Below are 25,678 nucleotides of genomic sequence, written 5' to 3' on the forward strand. Positions count from 1 at the left end.
TAATTTTCTATTGGTATAAAAAATTGAAAAGATGAAACCAGAATAAAGTTGATTCTCTTTTGCACTCAAGTCTGGGAATAAAACTTGGATCCATTTTATTTTGTTAATAATGTATGAATGCTCATAACTGATCCTGACTTAATTGTAAAATTTACTAAATTTTTGTTTTTTTATAGAACCCAGAACATCTTGCCCACCTACCCGTCTTTGCCTTTCGCAAAGCTAAAGGTAAACCAGTGAGGGTTTCCAATAATTGGTCATATCATCTTCAGACTTATACTATCTGCTATGGGTGGACTCAAACCCATGTCCTCATAACATTAGCCTGAGTATCCAGCTTAATAGTCTAGCAATAATACCACAAGGCCATCGCCACTCAATTGTTACTCCAGAAACTCAGCTAATGTTCTGGTGGCCTGGTCTTAAATCCCACCATGACAGCTGATGGAATTTGAGTTCAGTTGAAAAAAAGCATTTTACGGGAGAGATAATGACCGAGTGACATTCCTTATAAATGTAATAACATTTAATCTACTTAAAACAAAAATTCAGCACTTCAATTTTTATTTAAATTTAAAATTACAAGTTGGCAAATTTTGTGATGCACTTTGTCACCCTATGTCATGAATTTATTAAGTGCTGAGGATGTAATCAAAAGGACCATTTTTCAATTCTGATCAATCTAAGGAGTCCATATCAACACAGTAAAAAATAAAAGATGAGCCATTTTCAAGGGACAACTATTTGTTAACTAAGTAGGTGAAATTTTATAAATATAGCTTGTGGACCTCGGTAATTTTTGTCTTATTCATTCATAGGATATGAGGATCACTGACAAGATCAATATCTGTTCTTCTCATCCCTGGTTATTATTCAAGATGGTGGTGATTATCTCCTTGAATAATTGCATGTGTAAAATATATTTGAAATGAACAAACTAGGTTTTTTGTGTGGGGTGGTGCTGAATTTGATTGAGGCAGTGAGAAGCGTCCTCTTCGAAATTACAAAACACCTGTTGGCACCAGTTCAACTCTAGATCATAGAGTCACAGAGATATACAGCATTGAAAGACCATTCGGTTCCACCTGTCCACGCCGACCAGATATCCCAACCCAATCTAGTCCCACCTACCAGCACCTGGACCATATCCCTCCAAACCCTTACCCATCCAATTGCCTCTTAAATGTTGCAATTGTACCAGCTTCCTCCACCTCCTCTGGCCGCTCATTCCATACACGTACCACCCTCTGCGTGAAAGAGTCGCCCCTTAGGTTTCTTTGATATCTTTCCCCTCTCTCCCTAAACCTATGCCTTCTAGTTCTCGACTCTCCGATCCCAGGGAAAAGATTTTGTCTATTTATCCTATCCATGCCCCTCATAATTTTGTAAACCTCTATAAGGTCACCCCTCAGCCTCTGACGCTCCAGTGAAAACAGCCCCAGCCTGTTCAGCCTCTCTAGCTCAAATCCTCCAACCCTGGCAACGTCCTTGTAAATCTTTTCTGAACCCTTTCAAATTTCACAACATTTTCCGATAGGGAGGAGACCAGAATTGCATGCAATATTCCAACAGTGGCCTAACCAATGTCCTGTACAGCCACAATATGACCTCCCAACTCCTGTACTTAATACTCTGACCAATAAAAGAGAGCATAACCAACGCCGTCTTCACTAACCGATCTACCTGCGACTCCATTTTCAAGGAGCTATGAACCTGCACTCCAAGGTCTCTTTGTTCAGCAACACTCCCTAGGACCTTACCATTAAGTGTATAAGTCCTGCTAAGATTTGCTTTCCCAAAATGCAGCACCTCGCATTTATCTGAATTAAACTCCATCTGCCACTTCTTAGCCCATTGGCCCATCTGGTCAAGATCCTATTGTAATCTGAGGTAACCCTCTTTGCTGTCTACTACACCTCCAATTTTGGTGTCATCTGCAAACGTATTAACTGTACCTCTTGTGCTCGCATCCAAACCATTTATGTAAATGACAAAAAGTAGGCACTACACTGGTCACAGGCCTCCTGTCTGAAAAACAACCCTCCACTATCACCCTCAATCTTCTACCTTTCAGCCAGTTCTGTATCTAAATGGCTAGTTCTCCCTTTATTCCATGAGATCTAACCTTGCTAATCAGTCTCCCATGGGGAACCTTGTTGAACGCCTTACTGAAGTCCACATAGATCACATCTACTGCTTTACCCTCATCAGTCATCTTTATTACTACTTCAAAAAACTCAATCAAGTTTGTGAGACATGATTTCCCACACACTAAGCAATGTTGACTATCCCTAATCAGTCCTTGCCTTTCCAAATACATGTACATCCTGTCCCTCAGGATTCCCTCCAACAACTTGCCCACCACCGAGGTCAGGCTCGCCAGTCTATAGTTCCCTGGCTTGTCTTTACTGCCCTTCTTTAACTGTGGCACAGCGTTTACAAACCTCCAGTCTTTCGGCACCTCACCTGTGACTATCGATGATACAAATATCTCAGCAAGAGGCCTAGCAATCTCTTTCCTAGCTTCCCACAGAATTCTAGGGTACACCTGATCAGGTCCTGGCGATTTATCCACCTTTAACCGTTTCATAACATCCAGCACTTCCTCCTTTGAAATCTGGACATTTTGCAACATGTCTTCATCTATTTTCCTACAGTCTATATCTTCCATATCCTTTCCCACAGTAAATACTGATGCAAAATATTCATTTAGTATCTCCCCCATTTTCTGTGGCTCCACATAAAGGTCGCTTTGCTGATCTTTAAGGGGCCCTATTCTCTCCCTAGTTACCCTTTTGTCCTTAATATATTTGTAAAAACCCTTTGGATTTTCTTTAATTCTATTCGCCAACGCTATCTCATGTCCCCTTTTTGCCCTCCTGATTTCCCTCTTAAGTATACTCCTATTTCCTTTATACTGTTCTAAAGGTTCACTTGATCTATCCTATCTATACCTGCTATCTGACATATGCTTCCTTCTTTTTCTTTACCAAACCCTCAATTTCTTTAGTCATCCAGCATTCCCCATACCTACCAGCCTTCCCTTTCACCCTGACAGGAATATACTTTCTCCGGATTCTTGTTACCTCATTTCTGAAGGCTTCCCATTTTCCAGCTGTCCCTTTACCTGCGAACACCTGCCTCCAATCAGCTTTTGCAGGTTCTTGCCTAATACCGTCAAAATTGGCCTTTCTCCAATTTGCAACTTCAAATTTTAGGTCTGGTCAATCCTTTTCCATTACGATTTTAAAACGAATAGAATTATGGTCGCTGGCCCCAAAGTGCTCCCCCAATGTCACCTCAGTCACCTGCCCTGCCTTATTTCCCAAGAGTAGGTCAAGTTTTGCTCCTTCTCGAGTAGGTATATCCACATACTGAATTGTCTTGTACGCACTTAACAAATTCCTGTCCATCTAAACCTTTAACACTATGGCAGTCCCAGTTGATGTTTGGAAAGTTAAAATCCCCTACCATAACTACCCTATTATTTTTACAGTTAGCTGAGATCGCCTTACAAGTTTGTTTCTCAATTTCCCCCTGACTATTAGGGTGTCTATAATACAATCCCAATAAGGTGATCATCCCTTTCTTATTTCGCTCTGGGCCAGGAGATCCAGGTTCAGCTACATGTAATAACATCTCTGAGCATGTTACTGAGAAAATATCTATATTTCATGAATTCTACTAACTTGCTAATGGCATTGTGAGTGAAGTTACAGCCCATGGACTGCAGCAGTTCAAGAAAGCTCACCACCACAAGGGCAACTAGGTTCAGGCAATAAATGCAGGCCAGCCAGCGATGTCCATATCCCATGAATGAATTTAACAAAAACAATCAATGCTTTTTGTTAACTGGGGATGGAGTGCATTAAATTATGCTAATTTTTTCCCCCACAAAAACAAGTTGGACATGTTCTTATGGAAATGTTTTTATATATTGAATGGCAATATCGCACAACATGTAAGTTCAAATATTGAAGCATTTGTTTAAACAAGTACTGCCTGTGTGGCAGCAGAAATTAATGAAAACTAGTCAACAGATATCCTGAGTTCCAAAATGTCATGTGCTCACCAATTTAAGACCAATGCACACAACAGATTTCAAAATATAGCGCAGACAAATAGGAGGCTTGAAGAATACAGCAAGACAGCATCAGGAGGTAGAGAAGTCGATGTTTTGGGTTGAGACCCTTCATCAGGAAATACAAAAAAATGATTTCAAAACACTGGCAACCAGCTTACTATAACGTAATCTGTTTCAATTCCTTAACCAAAGTTTGTTTTTGACTTTGGAAACACATTGGTTCAACCTGTGGGAGTGACTTCACAGTTCAGGCAGAGTCTTGCAAACCAATAGAGCTATCTGGAAAATTATTTGGATGCCTTAAACAAAGGTGGACAGTTGAGAGTTAGTTATAACTTGGGGAATTTTAAAGCAGATTTCTTTATAAAGCTCATACACAAAGGTATTTTTCACAGCTGAAGCAGGATGACTCAGTCGTGTCTCATTACTGTGAAGGAATGTAGAGCTTATTCCTTCAAAGATTTAATAAATTCTCTGTGTAATATAATTGTGAGCCATACAGAAAAGGAAGGTCATGGGTTCATGCCCTGGTGTATGCTGAGTTACCAGATCTTGGAAACAGACTTCGAATAGTATTAATCTTTATTCCTAAAATAGAGAGGAAAATGCCTTAGTTAATCATGCAACACTTCTTCATGATACTGAAGTGTCAACCTGAGAAGTGGTTCACATTATTTAATTGGGTCTTAAACCATAACTCGCTGACTCAAGTCCTAGTGATGAACTCGAGATGACACCTCAAGTTCATGTGAATAGTTCCCCATCAACATTAACATTTGCACTTTGTCATGCTAACTGGAACTGAGACAGATTATTGTCCTTTCCTAGCTCTTGGGGTGCTGAGGCTCTTTTCCCTTTATCTGATGAATGGTTCTGAAGTCACTTTGTTTCTCTGGCCAAAGGGTGCCATCCACGTTTAGAAATCTGCTGTGAAGTAATTTTTTACGTTGAGTTTTATCAGTAATAATGTTACACATTAAGGTTCAATTTCTTTGCTAGCCACCAGCAGGAAAAGATCAGTTACAAGCAGTGTTTTACTATTGTATATACTCAAGATTAGAAAGTTTACATAGCAGGGGTTGTGGGTGAAGACTAATGACACAGGCCGAGTCTGACTGACCAATTTGTTTGTAACAATGAGGTCAACTAGCACTTTGGCCAATTTTATGTTGTTTTAGTTGTGCATAATAAATTCTTAGTATTTGAGTCTCTCCTATTTTTCACGTAAAGGCACAGGGTTAATTTTCACTTGTATACTGATAGCACCCAACTCCACATCATCAGCTCACCTGTCCACCTCATTTTAATCTTTTCTTGTGATTTTTTTTGTTGTTGCTTGTGAAGCCAGCATGTGTTGTCCATTTTTAATTGCTGTCAGTGTGGGGTCATGTGCAGGCAAGACCAAGTAAGATTGACAAATCTCCTTCCCTAAAAGATATTTGTATACCAGAGGGTTTTTACAGCAATCTATGTTAGTTATGGACAGTTATTTGCATTCCAAATTTATTAATTGAGTTTCACTTCCACTAGCTGCTGTTAGACCATACGACATAGGAGTGGAAGTAAGGCCATTCGGCCCATCGAGTGCACTCCGCCATTCAATCATGGCTGATGAGCATTTCAATTCCACGTACCAGCATTCTCCCCGTAGCCCTTAATTCCTTGAGACATCAAGAATTTATCAATCTCTGCCTTGAAGGCATTTAGCGCCCCGGGCTCCACTGCACTCTGCGGCAATGAATTCCACAGGCCCACCACACTCTGGCTGAAGAAATGTCTCCGCATTTCTGTTCCGAATTGACCCCCTCTAATTCTAAGGCTGTGTCCACTGGTCCTAGTCTCCTTGCCTAACGGAAAAAATTTCCTAGCGTCCACCCTTTCCAAGCCATGTATTATCTTGTACGTTTCTATTAAGTCTCCACTTAATCTTCTAAACTCCAATGAATGCAATCCCAGGATCCTCAGCCATTCCTCGTATGTTAGACCAACCATTCCAGGGATCATCCGTGTGAATCTCCGCTGGACACGCTCCAGTGCCATTATGTCCTTCCTAAGGTGTGGGGACGAAAACTGGACACTACTCCAAATGGAGCCTAACCAGAGCGTTATAAAGTCTCAGTAGCACAGCGGTGTTTTTATATTCCAACCCTCTTGAGATAAGTGACAACATTGCATTCGCTTTCTTAATCATGGACTCAACCTGCATGTTTACCTTTAGAGAATCCTCTACTAGAACTCCCAGATCCCTTTGTACTTTGACTTTACAAATTTTCTCACCGTTTAGAAAGCAGTCTACGCTTTTATTCTTTTTGCCAAAGTGCAAGACCTCGCATTTGCTCACGTTGAATTCCATCAGCCATTTCCTGGACCACTTTCCCAAACTGTCTAGATCCTTCTGCAATCTCCCCACTTCCTCAGTACTACCTGCCTGTCCACCTAACTTCGTATCATTGGCAAACTTCGCTAGAATGCCCCATGTTCCTTCATCCAGATCATTAATATATAATGTGAACAGCTGCGGCCCCAACACCGAACCCTGCAGGACACCGCTTGTCACCAGCTGCCATTCCGAAAAAGAACCTTTTATCCCAACTCTCTGCCTTCTGTCAGACAGCCAATCCTCAATCCATACCAGTAGCTCACCTTGAACACCATGGGCCCTCACCTTGCTTAGCAGCCTCCCGTGTGGCACCTTATCAAAGGCCTTTTGGAAGTCTAGATAGACCACATCCACTGGGTTTCCCTGGTCTAACCTACTTGTCACCTCTTCAAAGAAATTCAACAGGTTTGTCAGGCATGACCTCCCCTGACTAAATCCATGTCGGCTTGTTCTAATCAGACTCTGCTCTTCCAAGAATTTAGAAACCTCATCCTTAATGATGGATTCTAGAATTTTACCAACAACCGAGGTTAGGCTAATTGGCTTATAATTTTCCATCTTTTGTCTTGATCCTTTCTTGAACAAAGGGGTTCCAACAGCGATCTTCCAATCATCCGGGACTTTCCCTGACTCCAGTGACTCTTGAAAGATCTCAACCAATGCCGTTGCTATTTCCTCAGCCACCTCTCTCAGAACTCTTGGATGTATCCTATCGGGGTAGGGTGATTTATCAGTTTTAAGACCTTTTAGCTTTTCTAGCACTTTCTCTTTTGTAACGGCAACCATAGTCAACTCAGCCCCCTGACTCCCTTTAATTGTTGGGATATTACTCATGTCTTCCACTGTGAAAACTGACGCAAAGTACTTGTTACGTTCTCCTGCTATTTTCTTATCTCCCATCACTCGGCTTCCAGCATCAGTTTGAAGTGGCCCAATGTCTACTTTTGCCTGTCGTTTGTTTCTTATGTATTGAAAGAAACTTTTACTATCATTTCTAATATGACTGGCTAGCCTATCTTCATATTTGATCCTCTCCTTCCTTATTACTCTTTGTTATCCTCTGTTTGTTTGTTTTTGTAGCCTTCCCAATCTTCTGATTTCCCACTGTTCTTGGCCACTTTATAGGATCTCTCTTTTTCTTTCATACATTTCCTGACTTCCTTTGTCAGCCATGGCTGTCTAATCCCTCCCCGGATAATCTTTCTTTTCTTGGGGATGAACCTCTGTACTGTGTCCTCAATTATACCCACAAACTCCTGCCACTTTTGCTCTACTGTCTTCCCCGCTAGGCTCTGCTTCCAGTCTATTTTTGTCAGTTCCCCTCTCATGCCCTCATAATTACCTTTATTTAACTGTAACACCATTACATCCGATTTTGCCTTCTCTCTTTCAAACTGCAGACTGAACTCTACCATATTATGATCACTGCTTCCTAAGGGTTCCCTTACTTTAAGATCTTTTTATAAAGTCTGGTTCATTACAAAGCACTAGGTCCAGAATAGCCTGCTCCCTTGTGGGCTCCATGACAAGCTATTCCAAAAAGCCATGCTGTAAGCATTCCATGAATTCCCTTTCTTTAGACCCACTGGCAACATTATTTACCCAGTCCACCCGCATATTGAAGTCTCCCATGATCACTGTGACCTTGCTTTTCTGACATGCCTTCTCTATTTCCTGGTACATGTTGCGTCCTTGGTCCTGACCACTGTTAGGAGGTCTGTACACAACTCTAATTATGGTTTTTTTGCCTTTGTGGTTCCTCAATTCCACCCACACAGACTCCACATCATCTGATGCTATGTCATTCAGTGCCACAGATTTAATTTTGTTCTTAACTAACAAGGCAACCCCACCCCTCTGCTGACCTCCCTGTCTTTTCGATAAGTTGAAAATCCTTGGAGGTTTAACTGCCAGTCCTGACCCCCCTGTAACCCCGTCTCCGTGATGCCTACCACATCATAATCATTCACTATAATCTTTGCCATTAGTTCATCTGCTTTGTTATGAATGCTACGTGCATTCAGGTAAAGTGCCTTAATGCTAACTTTATCATTAGAGACATTGGAAGTCGTAACATGTCCTAAGTTATCCTTCCTTTTTGCTGCATTCCCAGCCTGTCTCGAGTTTAGGTCCGCCTGCACATATGCTATCCTGTTGCTTATCTTTCCATTTAACTCCATACTCCCTGTCGCTTTCACTCCCCCCCCCCCCCCACTCAGAAGTTTAAGGTCCTACTGACCACCCTATTTATCCTCCTTGCTAGGACATTGACTCCTGATCGGTTCAGGTGGACACCATCCCAACGGTACAGATCCCCCCGTTGCGTGATTTGTGCGCATATTCCTAGAATGTTGTGTTGGGCCTTAGTTTTACTAATTCAAGGATATTACCATGATGCCATTATCATTGATCCCACTGCCTGTTTACATCCATCCAAGTAACCTCAGTGCACCACTTACACAATTCAAAACTACTAAATTGTTTGCCTGTGTATCTGGCGTCTGTATGAGATGAGCAGAATTTTTCTCCCATGAAATATTTTGAAGTCACAAGCTATTGTTTTCAGTACCTGCTCCAAACTCTATTCCCAAACTGCCAAGCCTGTCTGTCTCCTTGGTAAGGGTAAGAAATCTGTTCAGTTTGTTGGCAACCTTGGTATTATGTATTTGCTAAATTGCTGACAGTGTTCAGCGATGTGGAGGTTACATGCTTCTGTTTGTGTATTTGATATGGAAGTCTTCGTACAATTCCACAGTTAGGACTCTGAATTCCAGTGGTTGTGGTTTTGAACTGGTTGATATTGCTAATGTATGGTGTCAGTTCTAAATCAGAACATGTGCAGGTTGTATATTTTCAAAGATGTTTTATAGTTGGCTCAAATTCTTGGAGATTAGAGGTAATTGGATATTTGGATTAATACTGTCTAAACATGTAAATTGTACCAGCTGAATGAGAGAACACATTCAGAGCTGCCTTTTGGGCATAGCTGTTGTTTGCAGGGGACAGGCTAAATTCATCATAGTTTTGTTGAAATCAATAAATGCAATGTAAGTGCCCAATTAGTGGATGTAAATAGAAACCTGGGTATCATATTACTTGGAGAGCTTATTCTGTAGTGTAGCAGATTGTTCAACATTTACAAATCTGAAGTAAAAATGGCCATACTCAAGCTGAAACTATAATTTACCAAAACACATTTGGCATGGAATAATTTTCATGAAATTGTCCTTTTGAGTTACGTAATGGTAAATCAGCTGCTCATTTTCTGGCAACTGTGTTGATAAGTAGTTCTGTAAACTCTTTGCAGTTCTCTTATATTGTCAAATGTGCATTCAAACGTGGTGCTGCAAAACTCTCTAGTACAAATTTTTGTCCTTTTAGAGGGAAAGTTAGCTCCCTGGCAGCCACCTGGTCCTTGCTCTCACCGCTCCTGCTGCTGGTGGAAATAGTCAATGGTGCAATGTGTACACTCCAGACGATCACCCAAAGCTAGAATCGAACTTGGGTCCCTGATGCTGTGAAGTAGCAATGGGGCTTACCACTGAAACATATGGAGCCTGTTTTAGCAACAAACCCAATATTAAAAAGAAGTCAGTGAAGCAATAAATAAATGAAAAATCTTTATTTTTCAAGTTCTGTGACTCTAAAAGTTGTTCACACCTTAAAATTACCTGGTCTTGTCAATAGAAACATTGAAAAGCTTTGGGAGTATTCTGCAGAAAGTCTTAACATTGGTTTTCTGCTGTGTATGTTGTGTCAGAATGAGTGTATTACAGTTTGCTGTATTGTCACTGTAATCAACCATGTTTTTGGGCTGTAATGCAAATTCAGTGTTTCCTTATGGCATTTACAGCTTCGCCGAATGATCAGATTGGTATGAGGGTGCTAATCTTCCTTTGGTACCTTTTGTCCACTTTCCTGATCCACATGTCAAAAATGCTTGAGGTCATCCCAGTGTTTTGTTAGCCTCCATGCATGAGTAGAGTCACAGAGATGGACAGCATGGACACAGACCCTTCGGTCCAACCCGTCCATGCCGACCAGATATCTCACCCCAATCTAGTCCCACCTGCCAGCACCTGGCCCATATCCCTCCAAACCTTTCCTATTCATATACCCATCCAAATGCCTCTTAAATGTTGCAATTGTACCAGCTCTTCCTCTGGCAGCTCATTTTGTACACGTACCACCCTCTGTGTGAAAAAGTTGCTCCTTCGGACCCTTTTTATATCTTTCCCAACTCACCCGAAACCTATGCCCTCTAGTTCTGGACTCCCCCACCCCAGGGAAAAGACTTTGCTATTTATCCTATCCATGCCCCTCATAATTTTGTAAACCTCTGTAAGGTTACCTCTCAGCCTCTGACGCTCCAGGGAAAACAGTCCCAGCCTATTCAGTCTCTCCCTATAGCTCATTTCCTCCAACCCTGGCAACATCCTTGTAAATCTTTTCTGACCCTTTCAAGTTTTGCAACATCTTTCGGATAGGACGGAGACCAGAATTGCACACAGTATTCCAACTGTGCTTAACCAATGTCCAGTACAGCTGCAACATGACCTCCCAGCTCCTGTATTCAATACTCTGACCAATAAAGGAAAACATACTAAATGCTGCCTTCACTATCCTATCTACCTGTGACTCAACTTTCAAGGAGCTATGAACCTGCACTCCAAGGTCTCTTTGTTCAGCAACACACCCTAGGACCTTACCATTAAGTCCTGCTAAGATTTGCTTTCCCAAAATGTAGCACCTTGCATTTATCTGAATTAAACTCCATCGGCCCATTTGCCCATCTGATCAAGATCCTGTTGTAATCTGAGGTAACCTTCTTCACTGTCCACTACACCTCTAATTTTGGTGTTATCTGCAAACTTACTAACTGTACCTCTTACGCTCATATCCAAATCATTTATCAAATCATCTAAATGACAAAAAGTAGAGGACCCAGCACTGATTCTTGTGGCACTCTTCTGGTCACAGGCCTCCAGTCTGAGAAACACCATTCCACCACCACCCTCTGTCTTCTACCTTCGAGCCAGTTCTGTATCCACATGGCTGCTATTTCCTGTATTCCATGAGATCTAACCTTGCAAACCAGTCTCCCATGGGGAACCTTGTCGAACGCCTTACTGACATCCCTTTGGGTCACATCTAGCGCTCTGCCCTCATCAATCCTCTTTGTTAATTCTTCAAAAAACTCAATCAAGTTTGTGAGACATGATTTCTTACACACGCAGCCATGTTGATTATCCCTAATCAGTCCTTGCTTTTCCAAATGCATGTACATCCAGTCCTTCAGGATTCCCTCCTTGCCTATCACCGAGGTCAGGCTCACTCGTCTATACCACCCTTCTTAAACAGTGGCATCCTATTAGCCAACCTCCAGTCTTTTGGCACCTCACCTGTGACTATCAATGATACAAATATCTCAGCAAGAGGCCCAGCAATCACTTCGCTAGCTTCCCACAGAGTTCTAGGGTACTGATCAGGTCCTGGGGATTTATCCAGCTTTATGCGTTTTTAAGACGTCCTGCATTTCGTCCACTGTAATATGGACATTTCGCAAGGTCTTACCATCTATTTTGCTATTTTCTATGTCTTCCATATCCTTTTCCACAGAAAATACTGATGCAAAATAATCATTTAGTATCTTCCACCGTTTTCTGCGGCTCCACACAAAGGCTGCCTTGCTGAGCTTTGAGGGGCCCTATTCTCTCCCTAGTTACACATTTGTCCTTAATGTATTTGTAAAAATCCTTTGGATTCTCCTTCATTCTGATGCTAAAGCTATCTCATGACCAGTTTTTGCCCCCCTGATTTCCCTCTTAAGTATACTCCTACTTCATTTATACTTTTCTAAGGAGTCACTTGCTCTATCCTGTCTATACCTTACCTTTTTCTTCACCAAACCCTCAATTTCTTGAGTCATCCAGCATTCCCTATACCTCTCAGCCTTCCCTTTCACTCTAACAGGAATATACTTTCTCTGGATTCTCGTTACCTCATTTCTGAAGGCTTCCCATTTTCTAGCCGTCCCTTTACCTGCGAACACCTGCCCCCAATCAGCTTTTGCAGGTTCTTGCCTAATACTGTCAAAATTGGACATTCTCCAATTTTCAGCTTCAACTTTTAGATCTGGACTATCCTTTTCCATCACTATTTTATATCTAATAGAATTATGGTCACTGGCCCCAAAGTGCTCCCCCACTGACACCTCAGTCCCCTGCCCTGCCTTATTTCCCAAGAGTAGGTCAAGTTTTGCACCTTCTCAAGTAGATGCATCCACATCCTGAGTCAGAAAATGTTCTTGTACGTGCTTAACACTATGGCAGTCCCAGTCTATGTTTGGAAAGTTAAAATCTCCTACTATAACCACCCTGTTGTTCTTAGTTAGCTGAGATCTCCTTACAAGTTTGTTTCTCAATTTCCCTCTGACTATTAAGGGGTCTGTGATGCAATTCTTATTTCTCAGTTCCACCCAAATAACTTCCCTGGATGTATTTCCAGGAATATCTTCCCTCAGCACAGCTGTAATGCTATCCCTTTTCAAAAATGCCTCTTCCCCCTCCCCTCTCGCCTCCCTTTCTATCCTTCCTGTAGCATTTGTATCCTGGAATATTAAGCTGCCAGTCCTGCCTACCCCTGAGCCATGTTTCTGTAATTGCTATGATATCCCAGTCTCATGTTCCTAACCATGCCTGAGTTCATCTGCCTTCCCTGTTAGGCCCTTGCATTGAAATGAATGCAGTCTAACTTTTTAGCCCAACCTTGTCCCTGACTGTTTGACTTGCTTCTGTTCTCAACCATACCAGTCTAAGATTGATCTGTTTTCTCACTATCTCCCTAGGTCCCACATCCTCCTCTTCCTCCTCCTGCTTTCCCCCCCCCCTTCCGAACACTTTACTAGTTTAAATTCTTGTGAGCAGCTCTTGCAAATCTCCTTGCCAGTATACTAGTCCCCTTCCAATTTAGGTGCAAACCATCCTTCTTGTACAGGTTACTTCTACCCCAAAAGACATACCAGTGTTCCAAAAATGTGAATCCTTCTCCCATACACCAACTCCTCAGCCATGCATTCATCTGCTCTATCCTCCTATTCCTGCCCTCACTACTCGTAGCACCGTGAGTAATCCAGATATTACTATTCTCGAGGACCTCCTTTTTAAATTCCTGCTTAAGTCTCTCTAATCTCCCTTCAGAATCTCAATCTTTTCCCTTCCTGTGCCGTTGGTACCAATGTGGACATTGATATCTTGCTGACCCCTCTTTCCCCTTGAGAACATCTGCACCCTCTCTGTGACATCCTTGATTCTGGCACCAGGAAAGCAACACGCCATTCTGATTTTTCGCTGCTGGCCACAGAAGCATCTGTCTGTACCTCAGACTAGAGAATCCCCGAACACAATTGTTATCTTGGAAGCCGACGTACCCCTCGTTGCATTAGAGCCAATCTCAAGACTAGAAGCTTGGCTGTTTGTGCTATGTTCCCCTGAGAATTCATCACCCCCTACCTTTTCCAAAACAGCATTCTTCTTTGAAATGGGCATAGCCACAGAAGGCTCCTGCACTAGATGCCTATCTATCTTACCTTTCCTGGAGTTAACCCATGTATGTGACTGGATGAGATTTTCCCCCTTCCTATAACTGCCATTCATCACATACTGTTGCTGTTGCAAATTCCTCATTGCTTCTAACTGTCTCTCCAACTGATCCATTTGATTTGATAAAATTTGCAACCAACAGCAGTTATTGCAGATATAATCCGCAGTAACTCCTAAACTCTCTTTAAACTCCAGAATCTGACAAGAAGCACATGTCACTCTACTGAAGGCCATTTTAGTGTTCCGGCATTCATAAAACAATGTGCTGCTTCAATTTGCAGAAGAATTTTGCCATCCACATTGAAAGTGGATGACAAAATTTCGTCTTGAAATATGAAATAATGATTTCCTACACAATGATAAAACAACCTGGTTTCATCCATGTTAAAAATGTCTTAGGCTGCACATGTTTTCCAAATATAGGTGAAACCATTTTGCTGGCATTGGTGCAGAATTGCCCTCAGGCTATTCTTTAGCACAGCTAAATTCCACTCTGTTTTGGGTGGTAAATATAATAAATGTTCAGGAGTTTGGCTAATGTGGATTTGCCAGTCTGGAATTTGTTCACAATGGGTATTATTTTGTTGGATTTCCTACTCTGCCAGTAAGAATGTCTGGCAAACTGCCACAACTGGAGTTCAGGTGTGACTCATTGTGATTGCATTGCTGTGCTTGACGGGTAAGTACTGTCCAGCAGTTGCAGCCCAGACTTTGAGTGAATCACCCAAGTCTTAGCACACCATAGGGCTGCGCTCTCATTGGAGAGAGATGACTGATGCTGAATTAGCCTGACTGATGCTGATTTAGCCTTACTGATGAATAAACATGTTAATTAGAAATAGATTTTAAAAAGTGTTACAGTTACTCCCTTGAGCTGAAATGAAGTTGCAGTTAGTTTGGAGGTAACTAATGGAATATTTGATAAATAGCTTCAAAAGTTCAGTGTTTTTTGAATAACTGTTACTTGTCAGTTACAATTGAAAATGGTGTCATGAATATTTATTCTGGAGCAAATGCAGTTGCCATAGTTAGCAGTTTTGCAAGTTACTTTAAAGTTTTGGAGCTTTGCTGTGACTCATGGTCGATTTTTATCAGTTTGATCACCATTGAAAGCAATTGTATCAAAGTGTGGTGTACTGATTGTGCCATTATATAATTTTTGTTTCGTGTTACATGTTGGATTAATCAGTTAGAGTTTTCTTTCAATCCATTGTCATAATGTAACTGCGCCATCAACTTTGTATTTCATCTTTAAACTTGTACTAATTGAGAGTTGAAAAGTATTATGTATTTCTTGAGGCTAAGCATTTGGTTTAATTTGGACTTCGGGTGTTTGATAGCTTCATTGTGTGGTGTTGTCAGAATTTCTAATATTGTCTTGGAAATACTTGGTAAGTTTCTTCTGTCCCATACGCTTCATGCAGGCAAAATATTGCATGATGAAGCAGACTTGACAGCTGAGGGTGCGTTCTGTCATCCTTTCTCTGGTTCACTGATTAAATATTTGAAAAATTAAAATAGAATAAAAAAGTCTGAAATTAAACTGTATACCTTGACATTTCATCAGGCTTAATGCTTTTATACCTTGCCCACACCCTTGGGCTGTCATTTAATGTACTGCAGGAACACAAAATGATTTTCAGTCTTCATTTTGTCCATATAACCCATTCCTACATCTCAAAAGCATATTCTACAGCTTCAAGCCACATTGCAATACATGCTTACCTCTGGGATTATATTTTCAATAACTTGATTCATCGTTCACCTGAAAATGTATCGTGAACAGCCATGATCAGTTTGTACTGGCACCTACCAGGGAGAAGGCAATTCTGGATCTGATGTTGTGCAACAAACTGGATTTGATCAGGGACCTTGAAGTAAAGAAGCCATTAGGAGGTAGTGACCATAATATGATAAGTTTTAATCTGCAACTTGAGAGGGAGAAGGGAGAATCAGAAATGTCAGTATTGCAGTTGAACAAAGGGAACTATGGAGCTATGAGGGAGGAGCTGACCAAAGTTCAATGGTTTAATACCCTCGCAGGGACGGCAGTGGAACAACAACGGCAGGTATATCTGGATATAATCCACAAGGAGCAGGATCAGTTTATTCCAAATAGGAAGGAAGATCCTAAGGAGAGGCAGGGGTGACCATGACAAGGGAAGTTAAGGACTGCATAAAGGTAAAAGAAGTATAACATAGCAAAGATGAGCAGGAAGCTGGAGGACTGAGAAATTTGAAAGAGCCACAGAGGATAACTAAAAAGGCATTATTCAGAGAAAAAAATGAGGTATGAAGGCAGACTGGCCAAAAATATAAAGGAGGATAGTAAAAGCCTTTTTAGGTATGTGAAAACAAAAAAAAGGTTAAGACTAAAACTGGGCTCTTGAAGACACAAATGGGTGAGTTTATTATGGGCAACAAGGAATTGGCAGAAGAGTTGAATAGGACTTTGGATCCGTCTTCACTGGGGAAGACTCGAGCAGTCTTCAAGATGTAATACTGTTTGAAGGACCTAGGGTAATGAATGAACTGAAGGCAGGAAGTGGTGTTGGATAGACTGTAAGTCAGATAGTCTCTGGAACCTGATGGCCTGCATCCCAGGGTACTTGAGGTGGCTGTAGAAATTGTGGCTGCATTGATAATCATTTTCCAATGTTCTATAGATTCAGGATCGGTTCCTGCAGATTGGAGGGTGGTGAATATCGTCCCACTTTTCAAGAAAGGAGGGAGAGAGAAACCGGAATTATAGACCTGTTAGCCTGACTTCAGTGGTGGGAAAGATGTTGGAGTCATGATAAAAGATGAAATTACGACTCAGTTGGATAGCAGTAATTGGATAGGTCAGAGTCAGCATGGATTTACGAAGGGGAAGTAGTGTTCGACTAATTTTCTGGAATTTTTTGAGGATGTAACTATGAAGATGGACAAGGAAGAGACAGTGGATGTAGTGTACCTGGACTTTCAAAAAGCCTTTGATAAAGTCCCATATAGGAGATAAGTGAGCAAATTTAGGGCACATGTATTGGGGGCCAAATACTGACTTGGATTGAAATTGGCTGGCTGACAGGAAGCAGAGAGTAGTAATTAACGGGTCCCTTTCAGAATGGCAGGCGGTGACCAGTGTGATACCACAAGGTTTGATGCTGGGACTGTAACTATTTACAATCTGCATTAATGATATAGATGAAGGTATTAAAAGTAATATTAGCACATTTGCTGATGACAAAGCTGGGTGGCAAAGTGAAATGTGAGGAGGATGTCATGAGAATACAGGGTGATTTGGACAGGCTAGGTGAGTGGACACATGGCAAATGGAAGATTAATGTGTGGTTATCCACTTTGGCAAGAACAGGAAGGCAGATTGCAGTCTAAATGGAGTCAAGTTCGATAAAGGGGATGTATAATGAGATGTAGGTGTTCTATTACATCAGTCAATGAAAGCAAGCATGCAGCTACAGCAGGCAGTGAAGAAAGCTCATAGCATGTTGGCTTTTATAACAAGAGGAATTGAGTCGAGGAGCAAAGAGGTCCTTCTGCAGCTGTGCAGGGCCCTGGTGAGACTGCTCCTGGAGTATTGTGTGCAGTTTTGGTCTCCAAATTTGTGGGAGTGCACTGTAGGTTCACAAGGTCAATTTCGGAATGGTGGGACTATCATATGTTGAAAGATTGGAGCGACTGGGCTTGAATTTAGAAGGATGAGAAGGGATCTGATTGAAATGTATAAAATTATTAAAGGGTTGGACACACTGGAGGCAGGAAGCATGTTTCCCTGATGGGTGAGTCCAGAACCAGAGGACAGAGTTTAAAAATAAGTGGTCGGCCATTTAGAACAGAGTTGAGGAGAAACTTCTTCACCCAGAGAGTGGTGGATACCTGGAATGCTTTGCCCCAGAAGGCAGTGGAGGCCAAGTCTCTGGGTACTTTCAAGAAAGAGATGGATAGAGCTCTTAAAGATAGTGGAATCAAGGGTTATGGGGATAAGGCAGAAACAGGATACTGATTATGGATGATTAGCCATGATAATAATGAATGGTGGTGCTGGCTGGAAGGACCGAATGGCCTCCTCCTGCATCTATTGTCTATATATCTACTCCAGTTAAGCTCCTCATCTGTCAGGTATTCAGTGATCACAAACTTTCCAGTTCAGATAGAGCCAATTTGGCCTTTTGAGTCTGTACCAACCCTTGAAAGTGCATTCTATCTAGGCCTTCCCACCTGATGTCCGTCACTGCACATTTACTATGACTAATCCCCCTAAACTCCACGTCTTTGGAATGAAACTGGACGACCCAGTGAAAACTTGTCCCAGACAAAGGGACAATGTGCAAACTCAGTCACCCAAGGCTGGAATCGAACATGGGTTACTGGCACTGGAAGGTAGCAGTACTAACGAGTGTGCTATCCTTCAATTATGCCATTCAGTGCCAAGGGGTGTTAGTTAGATTCTCTTTTTGGACATAGTTATTAATGAAAATCAGTGTGAAGTAAAAATTACTTGCCACTTGTCTGCTCGAACATGGATGCTTTCCAGGTCTTTTTGCATGCAGACAAACTTGTGTCAGGGTCTGAGGAATTGCAGACATTACTGAGCACGACATCAGCATTGAGCATCCTTGCTTTTCACCTCATGGAGGTCAGATCATGGAACCAGCTTGTTATCCTCAAGATCCTGTGGTACTATTTCCTCTGGCAGAGATAGTTAACCTCCAACAACACAACGGTCTTCCTTTGAGAGTTATGGCTTCAGTGAAGAATTTTCCTTGACCACCAAAATCCTTTTTTCCTGTTTTCTGCCTTGATACTGAGGGCAGTCATTTTTTGGAATTCAGCTCAAACATCCATGTTAGAACCAAGAAATAGGATGAGCACTTGAAGAAAATAAACTTATTCAATTTTAGGGATAGTGCAAGGAACAGGACTATCCAGATTGCTTCAGGGAAAACCAGAAATCAACTTGCTGAGCCATATAGCTGCCTCCTATGACTTAATTGACTATGTATAGTTATGGAATGTTTTTGGCCAGCATGCTTGGAGAAATTCTTTTTGTTGAAATATGGAATGATTCTATTGCATTCACCAGTTCTGATTTGAAAGATGCCATCTTTGGCATAGTCTTATCTCATGGACATTGCACTTGTGCTCACTGGTCTGAGCAGTGAGGATTTGGGTTCCAGCTGAAGTTGATGATCATGAACCTGTGACTAAAGAGCATGACAACTCTGTGGAACAATTACATGTGTAAAACTCCACTGTCTGAAGCTCATCTGTCTCTTCAAGCAAGCTAGGCTTCTTTGCCACTGTTTAATTTGACTTGAGCAGTCCTTGCTTTCTGCCTGTTTATGGTTACACTCTGACATGACAACAGTCCTATGCTTTTCCATGATTAATTCACTGACCTGTTAATCCCATTCCCTTTGCCTCTTAGCTTTGACCATAAGGCCAAAACTGGTAACTTGCCTGAAAGATGTAGTTTCTTCCTATGATTAGCCTTATCAGATGCACCTTGCCACTGTCAAGATTTCTTTTCCCCTTCTGTGCTCAACATCTAACAGCTCAATTATCCTTCTGATGCAGTTGTTTCATATCAAGTGTATTATTGTCAAGAAAAATATGCAATTCTTTGACAAGTGTTTCATATAATTTGTAGCTTGACTTGGTGTTTGCTATTGTACTTGGGACAAGGTATGAAATATGACGGTGAAAGAATTAGGCATGGTAATGATGCCAAAGTGTAATTGAATTTGTACAGGACATGTGCACTACACAAAATTTTAAAATACTAATCAGTTTCCCATGGCATTGTTCACACAATTTTATGTCAAAAAGAATTCTTTAATTCCTCTGCCCTGTTTGCCATTTTTCTTCTAATACCTTTGTTTCATAGAACATAGAATAATGCAGCACAGAACAGGCCTTTCGGCCCTCGATGTTGTGCCAAGCTGTGAACTAATCTAAGCCCATCCCCCTTCACTATCCCATTGTCATCCATGTGCTTATCCAAGGATTGTTGAAATCTCCCTCATGTGGCTGAGTTAACTACATTGGCAGGCAGGGCATTCCATGCCCATACCACTCTGTGCAAAAAACCTGCCTCTGTTATCAGTCTTAAATCTGTCACCCCTCAATTTGTAGCTGTGCCCCCTCATAGCTGATGTCATCATCCTAGGAAAAAGATTTTCACTGACTACTCTATCTAATCCTCTGATCATCTTGTATGTCTCTATCAAATCCCCTGTTAGCCTTCTTTCCAGTGAAAACAGACCCAAGTCTCTCAGCCTTTCCTCATAAGACTTTCCCTCCAGACCAGGCAACATCCTGGTAAATCTCCTCCTTTTCCAGTGATTCCACATCCTTCCTGTAATGGAGCAGCCAAAACTATACACAATATTCCAAGTTCGGCCACACTAGCGTTTTGTATAGTTGCAGCATGATTTTGCGGCTTTGGAACTTGGTTCCTCTACCAATAAAAATCTTACGCACCATATGCTGCCTTAACAGCACTATCAGCCTGGGTGGCAACTTTCAGGGATCTGTGTACATGGACTCCAAGATCCTTCTGCACATGCAGACTACCAAGAATCCTTCCATTGACCCAGTATTCAGCCTTCCTGTTAATCTTGCGAAAGTGGATCACCTCACATTTATCTGCATTGAACTTCATTTGCCACCTCTCACCCCAAATTGTCAGTTTATCCAAGTCCCCCTGCAACATTCTTCCACGCTGTCTGCTGCTCCACTGACTTTAGTATCATCTGCAAACTTAGTAATGCATCCACCTATGTTGCAGACTCCAGCCTGAATATTTTCCATCAACCACCACTTGCTGCCGCCTTACAGGAAGCTAGTTCCCAATCCAAACTGCGAAATCACCCTCAATCCCATGCCTCTGCATTTTCTGTAACAGCTACCATGTGGAACCTTATCAAAGGCTTTACTGAAGTCCATATACATTATGTCAACTGCCATACCCTCATCTACATGTTTGGTCATCTTCTGAAAATAACTCAGTGAGGTTTGTGAGATACGATGTGCCCTTGATGAAACGATGTTGACGATCCACGATCAAATTATTGCTTACTAGATGATTATAAAACCTCTCTCTCTCCCTCCCCCCTCCCCTCTTGTTGGCTCTTCGACATACTGCAGGAAACCCTCCTGCACACACTAGGCAAAAACTGATCTGTCTGACATACTAGAGTCAAGATTGGGTAAGTTAAAGTCCCTCCCATTGACCACTCTGTTCTTTTCACTCCTATCTAGAATTGTTTTGCCAATCCTCTCCTCCACATACTGGAACTCTGCAGAGTTCATCTCCCTGTTTATCTTTGTTCCTTAATTGTGGAAAAAAGCAGGCTATAAAATTGTTTTGTGCCAGTTTCTGAAGCTGTGCTACCACCATACATCAGCATTAGTGTACTTTGCTGATTTTTGGCTTTGTTACAATCTGTCTGCTCCTTGGGAGGCATCCACCCTATCTTTCTGGTCTGTTTCAGATGCACTTCCAAATATCTTCTCTTTATGTATTTTTCAGTTCATCTATCCCATTGATCCTTGGTTTCCTTTTCATATCTTTCTCTACCTCAAAGTTTCTCTTCCATTTTAAAAAAAAATTGATTTATTCTTGCCCTGTGTTTCTGCCTCCATTCTTCTCTTCTGTTATTGTCCAGCTCAGCTTGCCTGTTCCTCTTCAAGCTGCTGTTTGTCTGTACTTGTATCGGGTATGTGACCCCACTTTGAATATTGCACTTCTGAACCATGAGGCAGATTAAAAGCAGCTAACAGCTGGTGAGGCCAAAGGGGAAGCGGTTTGAGGCCATTGGGAAAATAATGATTGGCCAGGATAAATAAATAAATGTTCCGGTGACAGGGGAGTACATGAGAATGCCATGTGCAAAGACTTCAAGAAGGAGGGAACCAAGTGTCTTGCAAAGAAAAATACAAGTTTCGTGGATTATTTAGCTGAGAGGTGAAATAAAGTAAAATTGTTTGTATCAAGAAAACCAAATTGGGGACAGATGTCAACACAGAGGAAGAAGAAAATGTTGTGTTTGTGTCGTGCAGCCATGATTTAAAAGAAAATGTTTGTATGGAAGCAGAAATTATAACACTTCAAACCAGAATTGACGAACCAGTCAGATTTGAATTGTTTTAATCAATGCTCTTTCTGGACAATAAATGTGCCCAAATGTATAAAATTGCCTCGGTAGATCCTGTTGCCGAAGAGCAGGACTTATCCAACCTGGCTCCTTACATCCCCATCAGATCACTTCATTGATGGCGGAGAGTAATGGAAGGTATCCTTAACAGTCTTATTAAGCAGCAATAGGGCTGACTCAGCAATAACCTGCTCATTGATACTCTAAAGAGAGTCTAGAGTCTACCAGAGCCACTCAGTTCCTGGCCATGTTGTTGCCTTGGTACAAACATGGATGCATGCAATTTCAGCGGAGGAGAGAGTAACAGCATGAAGGAGCTATAGTAAAACTGGAATCAATGGATATTGGGAGCAAACTCTCCACTCACTGGATTCATTCATTTTTGGCACCTAGGAAGATGGTTGTGGTTGGTGGAGGTTAGTGATTTCAGCTCCAGGACATCTCTGTAGAGTTCCTCAAGGTCATGTACTAGGCCCAACCATTTGCAGCTGCTTTATCAATCACCTTCCCTCCAAGCTAAGGTCAGAATTGGAGGATGTTTGCCAATGATTACACAACATTCAGCACCAGACTTAGCCTGCTTCAGTATTTTGTTCAAATGTAGCAAGGTCTGGACAAGATCCAGGCTTTGGCTGACAAGTGACGAGTACCAATCACACAACACAAATACTAGGCAAAGACCATGAAGTAGTATCATGTTATCAAGCAAGTGTATCTAACTTGTCATGATCAAATATAACCTTTGAGCTTTTTGTATTGATGAGATGTGTTTTAGAAGACTTACATAATTGTAATTGAAATAGTGGATGGATCATAATCAGTTAGTTTTCTCTTATGCCTCTGATTTCTTCCCTTACCCATGTTTGAGTCTTTTGTTTGTTCCTTAACTCAGCGTTTTACAATGTCATGCATTTCAGGAAGGTCAATTATCTGTGGCATACTCTCCTTATAGTAAACCTCATTAGACATTTGAGAACTCCAAGGAGGCAGAACCTATCAAGTCACCCTTTGATTTTACATGTGCACAGTATGTGGGCTCTGACCAGGCAGCTGATATCCAGCTTCATAAAAGGATACCTCTCTTGCCCATTGTATACAAGTACTCCAGGTGAGGGAATGGGTATTTATCCAGCAGCGGGAATCTGCTTAAAATCCCCCTGATGGGGAACCAACTTGTCAGGCTTCATAGTCTACAAACTGTATCAGTTTGATGATTCCTTCATCTTCCAATCTCCGAATTTCTGCCCCTGCTTTTGCATCAAGGCAAATGGCATTGCGCAGGTTTTGCCAAAATCGTGGAATTGCTTCTGACTAACATGTCAGGTGGCATTAGCTACTTTGGTCCCGAGACCTTTCTTAAAATCTTCTGGATATTTAATGAGGACTTCACTCACTCAGCCATTTTCTAATCAAAAAAAAATTAAGCCAATCAAGGTCAACCTTTGTCATTGAATTCCACCCCATCAAGCTTGGGCTCAAGTCTTTTACGAATGATCGCTGCTTTTAGGAGAGTGGAATAGAGGTTGTAGCCATAATTGTTTCCCTGTATAGTTTCTCAGTATGGCCAAGATCTTACACAAATTTAACAGTTGGAGTCCATACTGAATCTTGTTAAAGACCATTTCTGCAGTCACTGATACAGTTGTGCTAGTATCAACCTCTATAAGAACCAGGTGGCCATTTAATCAGCCATTTATTGATTGCTTCGTACCATCTAAATCAGAAACAATTTAACTGTTCCAAGCCACATAGGTGGACTTGCCAGGGTGTGCTCTTTCCTGGATACTGTTCTTACTCAAGTCAGGCCTCGTAAGCCTCCATTGCTGTTTTAAGTGCGCATATTGGCAACAACTACAATGGCATGCCGTCTGTATCCTGAAGAATATTTCCACTATTTCACAGATTCAGCTTTGTTTGGGAGTTTTGTTGTGGAATGTAGGGTCCCTCTACTCCGTGTATGCCCTGTATGAGGACTCTGCACTTGTCAACAGTTAAATAGTTACCCTCGAGCTCAGTCAGTCAGAGAAGGGTGTCCACTTCCTTGCGATGCTGTGCATCTCCCATGTGCTGCATTTTTTAAAATGAAAAAGCCAGGTGGAATGCTTGTTTGATGTCCAGTTGGGCTTCAGCTGGTAGGCACTTTTGCATGCTTACATCATTAATCCCACTCAGTCTGAAAACATCTCATTCAGAGTTAACCCAAAATCACATGCCAGTCGTCTTAACCTAGTCAAAAATTCTAATACGATTCCCTTGGTTTTTGAACTGTTAAATAAAACCAACAGCATCTCAAAATTAGGGGAGGCATGGGATTGTGATGTTCCTCTGCTAAATCAGTCAACTCTTGAAAGGTTTTAGTATCTGGTGCTTTGAGAGGTGAGGCTCCAAATAATTGAAAATATGTAGGTCCACAAGCAGTCAGAAGAATTACTCATTGCTTTTCATTTGCCCAAATTAAGAAAAACCTTCTTTGCGCATTCTGGGCCCAGTCTCTGATGGCAGGATCAAACTAGTCAAGCTTCCTGAATGAAGGCATGATGCCAGAAATGCTTACCCCAACTCAAAGATCATTGTTGCAAGCACACAGTTTTTTTTTCTCATCACCACTGAAATAACTGTGCAGAGGTCAGGATCCCATTAGCCTTTATTTACATGTGCACAGTGCAGGGGCTCTTACCAGCTAGCTCAGAGCCAGTCCCCAGAATGCCAATATTCTGAATCTCCTGTTTCTTTTTGTTTGTGTTTTTTTCTTTTTTACTACTGCCCAAGTGCGTTAGTGCCTATTTTTTTCCCCAGCACCCATGTTGTGTATGCGCAGGTGTGAGACAGTGAAAAACACAAGGTGCACGAATCTTCCACCACCAGGAAGCAAAGAAACACCCGAGTGATCTCCTGTTTATTTTTCCCCTTTTTTTTCTCTTTTTTAGGATGTCAGACTGCCTGATACTTTTTCCTTTTTCTTCTCTTTTTTTCTTCTTTTTTACTCACGCACTATCGCCTAACTGTGTAGTGCTTATTTTTTCCCCACCACTCATGTTGTGTGTGTGCAGGTGTGAGACACAGTGATTAAACACAAGGTGCACAAATTTTTATTCAGTTTCCACCACCGGAAGCAAAAAACACCTAAGTCATCTCCTGTTGTTTTTCTCTTCTCTTTTTTTCCTGATATTCAAATGCAATAACTTTTGCAGGAGAAAATGGAAGTCAGTGTTACAGCATGATTTCACAAAGATCAATGCCTGAATAAATTCGATAAACTGTGCAGACAGGCCAATCTCCTGTATATATTTTTTCTTTTTTTTTCTCTTTTTTTTCTTCACCAGAAAGAAAGGAAACACCCGCACTTCTGTTTATTTTTTTTCCCTTTATTTTTTCTCTTTTTTTTAGACACAAGGTGCGCAAATCTTTATTCAATTTCTACCACCAGGAAGATAGGAAAACACCCGAGTGGTCA

General features: G+C 41.5%; 1 protein-coding gene across 5 annotated transcripts in view; it reads left to right on the forward strand.

The window, feature by feature from the left end:
* Positions 1–25,678, forward strand: part of stag2b (STAG2 cohesin complex component b) — a 194,831-nt gene that overhangs the window by 13,062 nt on the left and 156,091 nt on the right. The window contains exon 2 of one of the 5 annotated variants that reach the window (XM_060832506.1): positions 177–228. The exons of the other annotated variants lie outside the window; for them this stretch is intronic. The gene's annotated coding sequence lies outside the window, so the exon portion shown is untranslated. The remainder of the gene's footprint in view (positions 1–176; positions 229–25,678) is intronic. 5 annotated transcript variants of the gene reach the window in all.

This window comes from Hemiscyllium ocellatum, chromosome 11 (genome assembly GCF_020745735.1).
Source record: "Hemiscyllium ocellatum isolate sHemOce1 chromosome 11, sHemOce1.pat.X.cur, whole genome shotgun sequence".
Lineage (NCBI taxonomy): Eukaryota > Metazoa > Chordata > Chondrichthyes > Orectolobiformes > Hemiscylliidae > Hemiscyllium > Hemiscyllium ocellatum.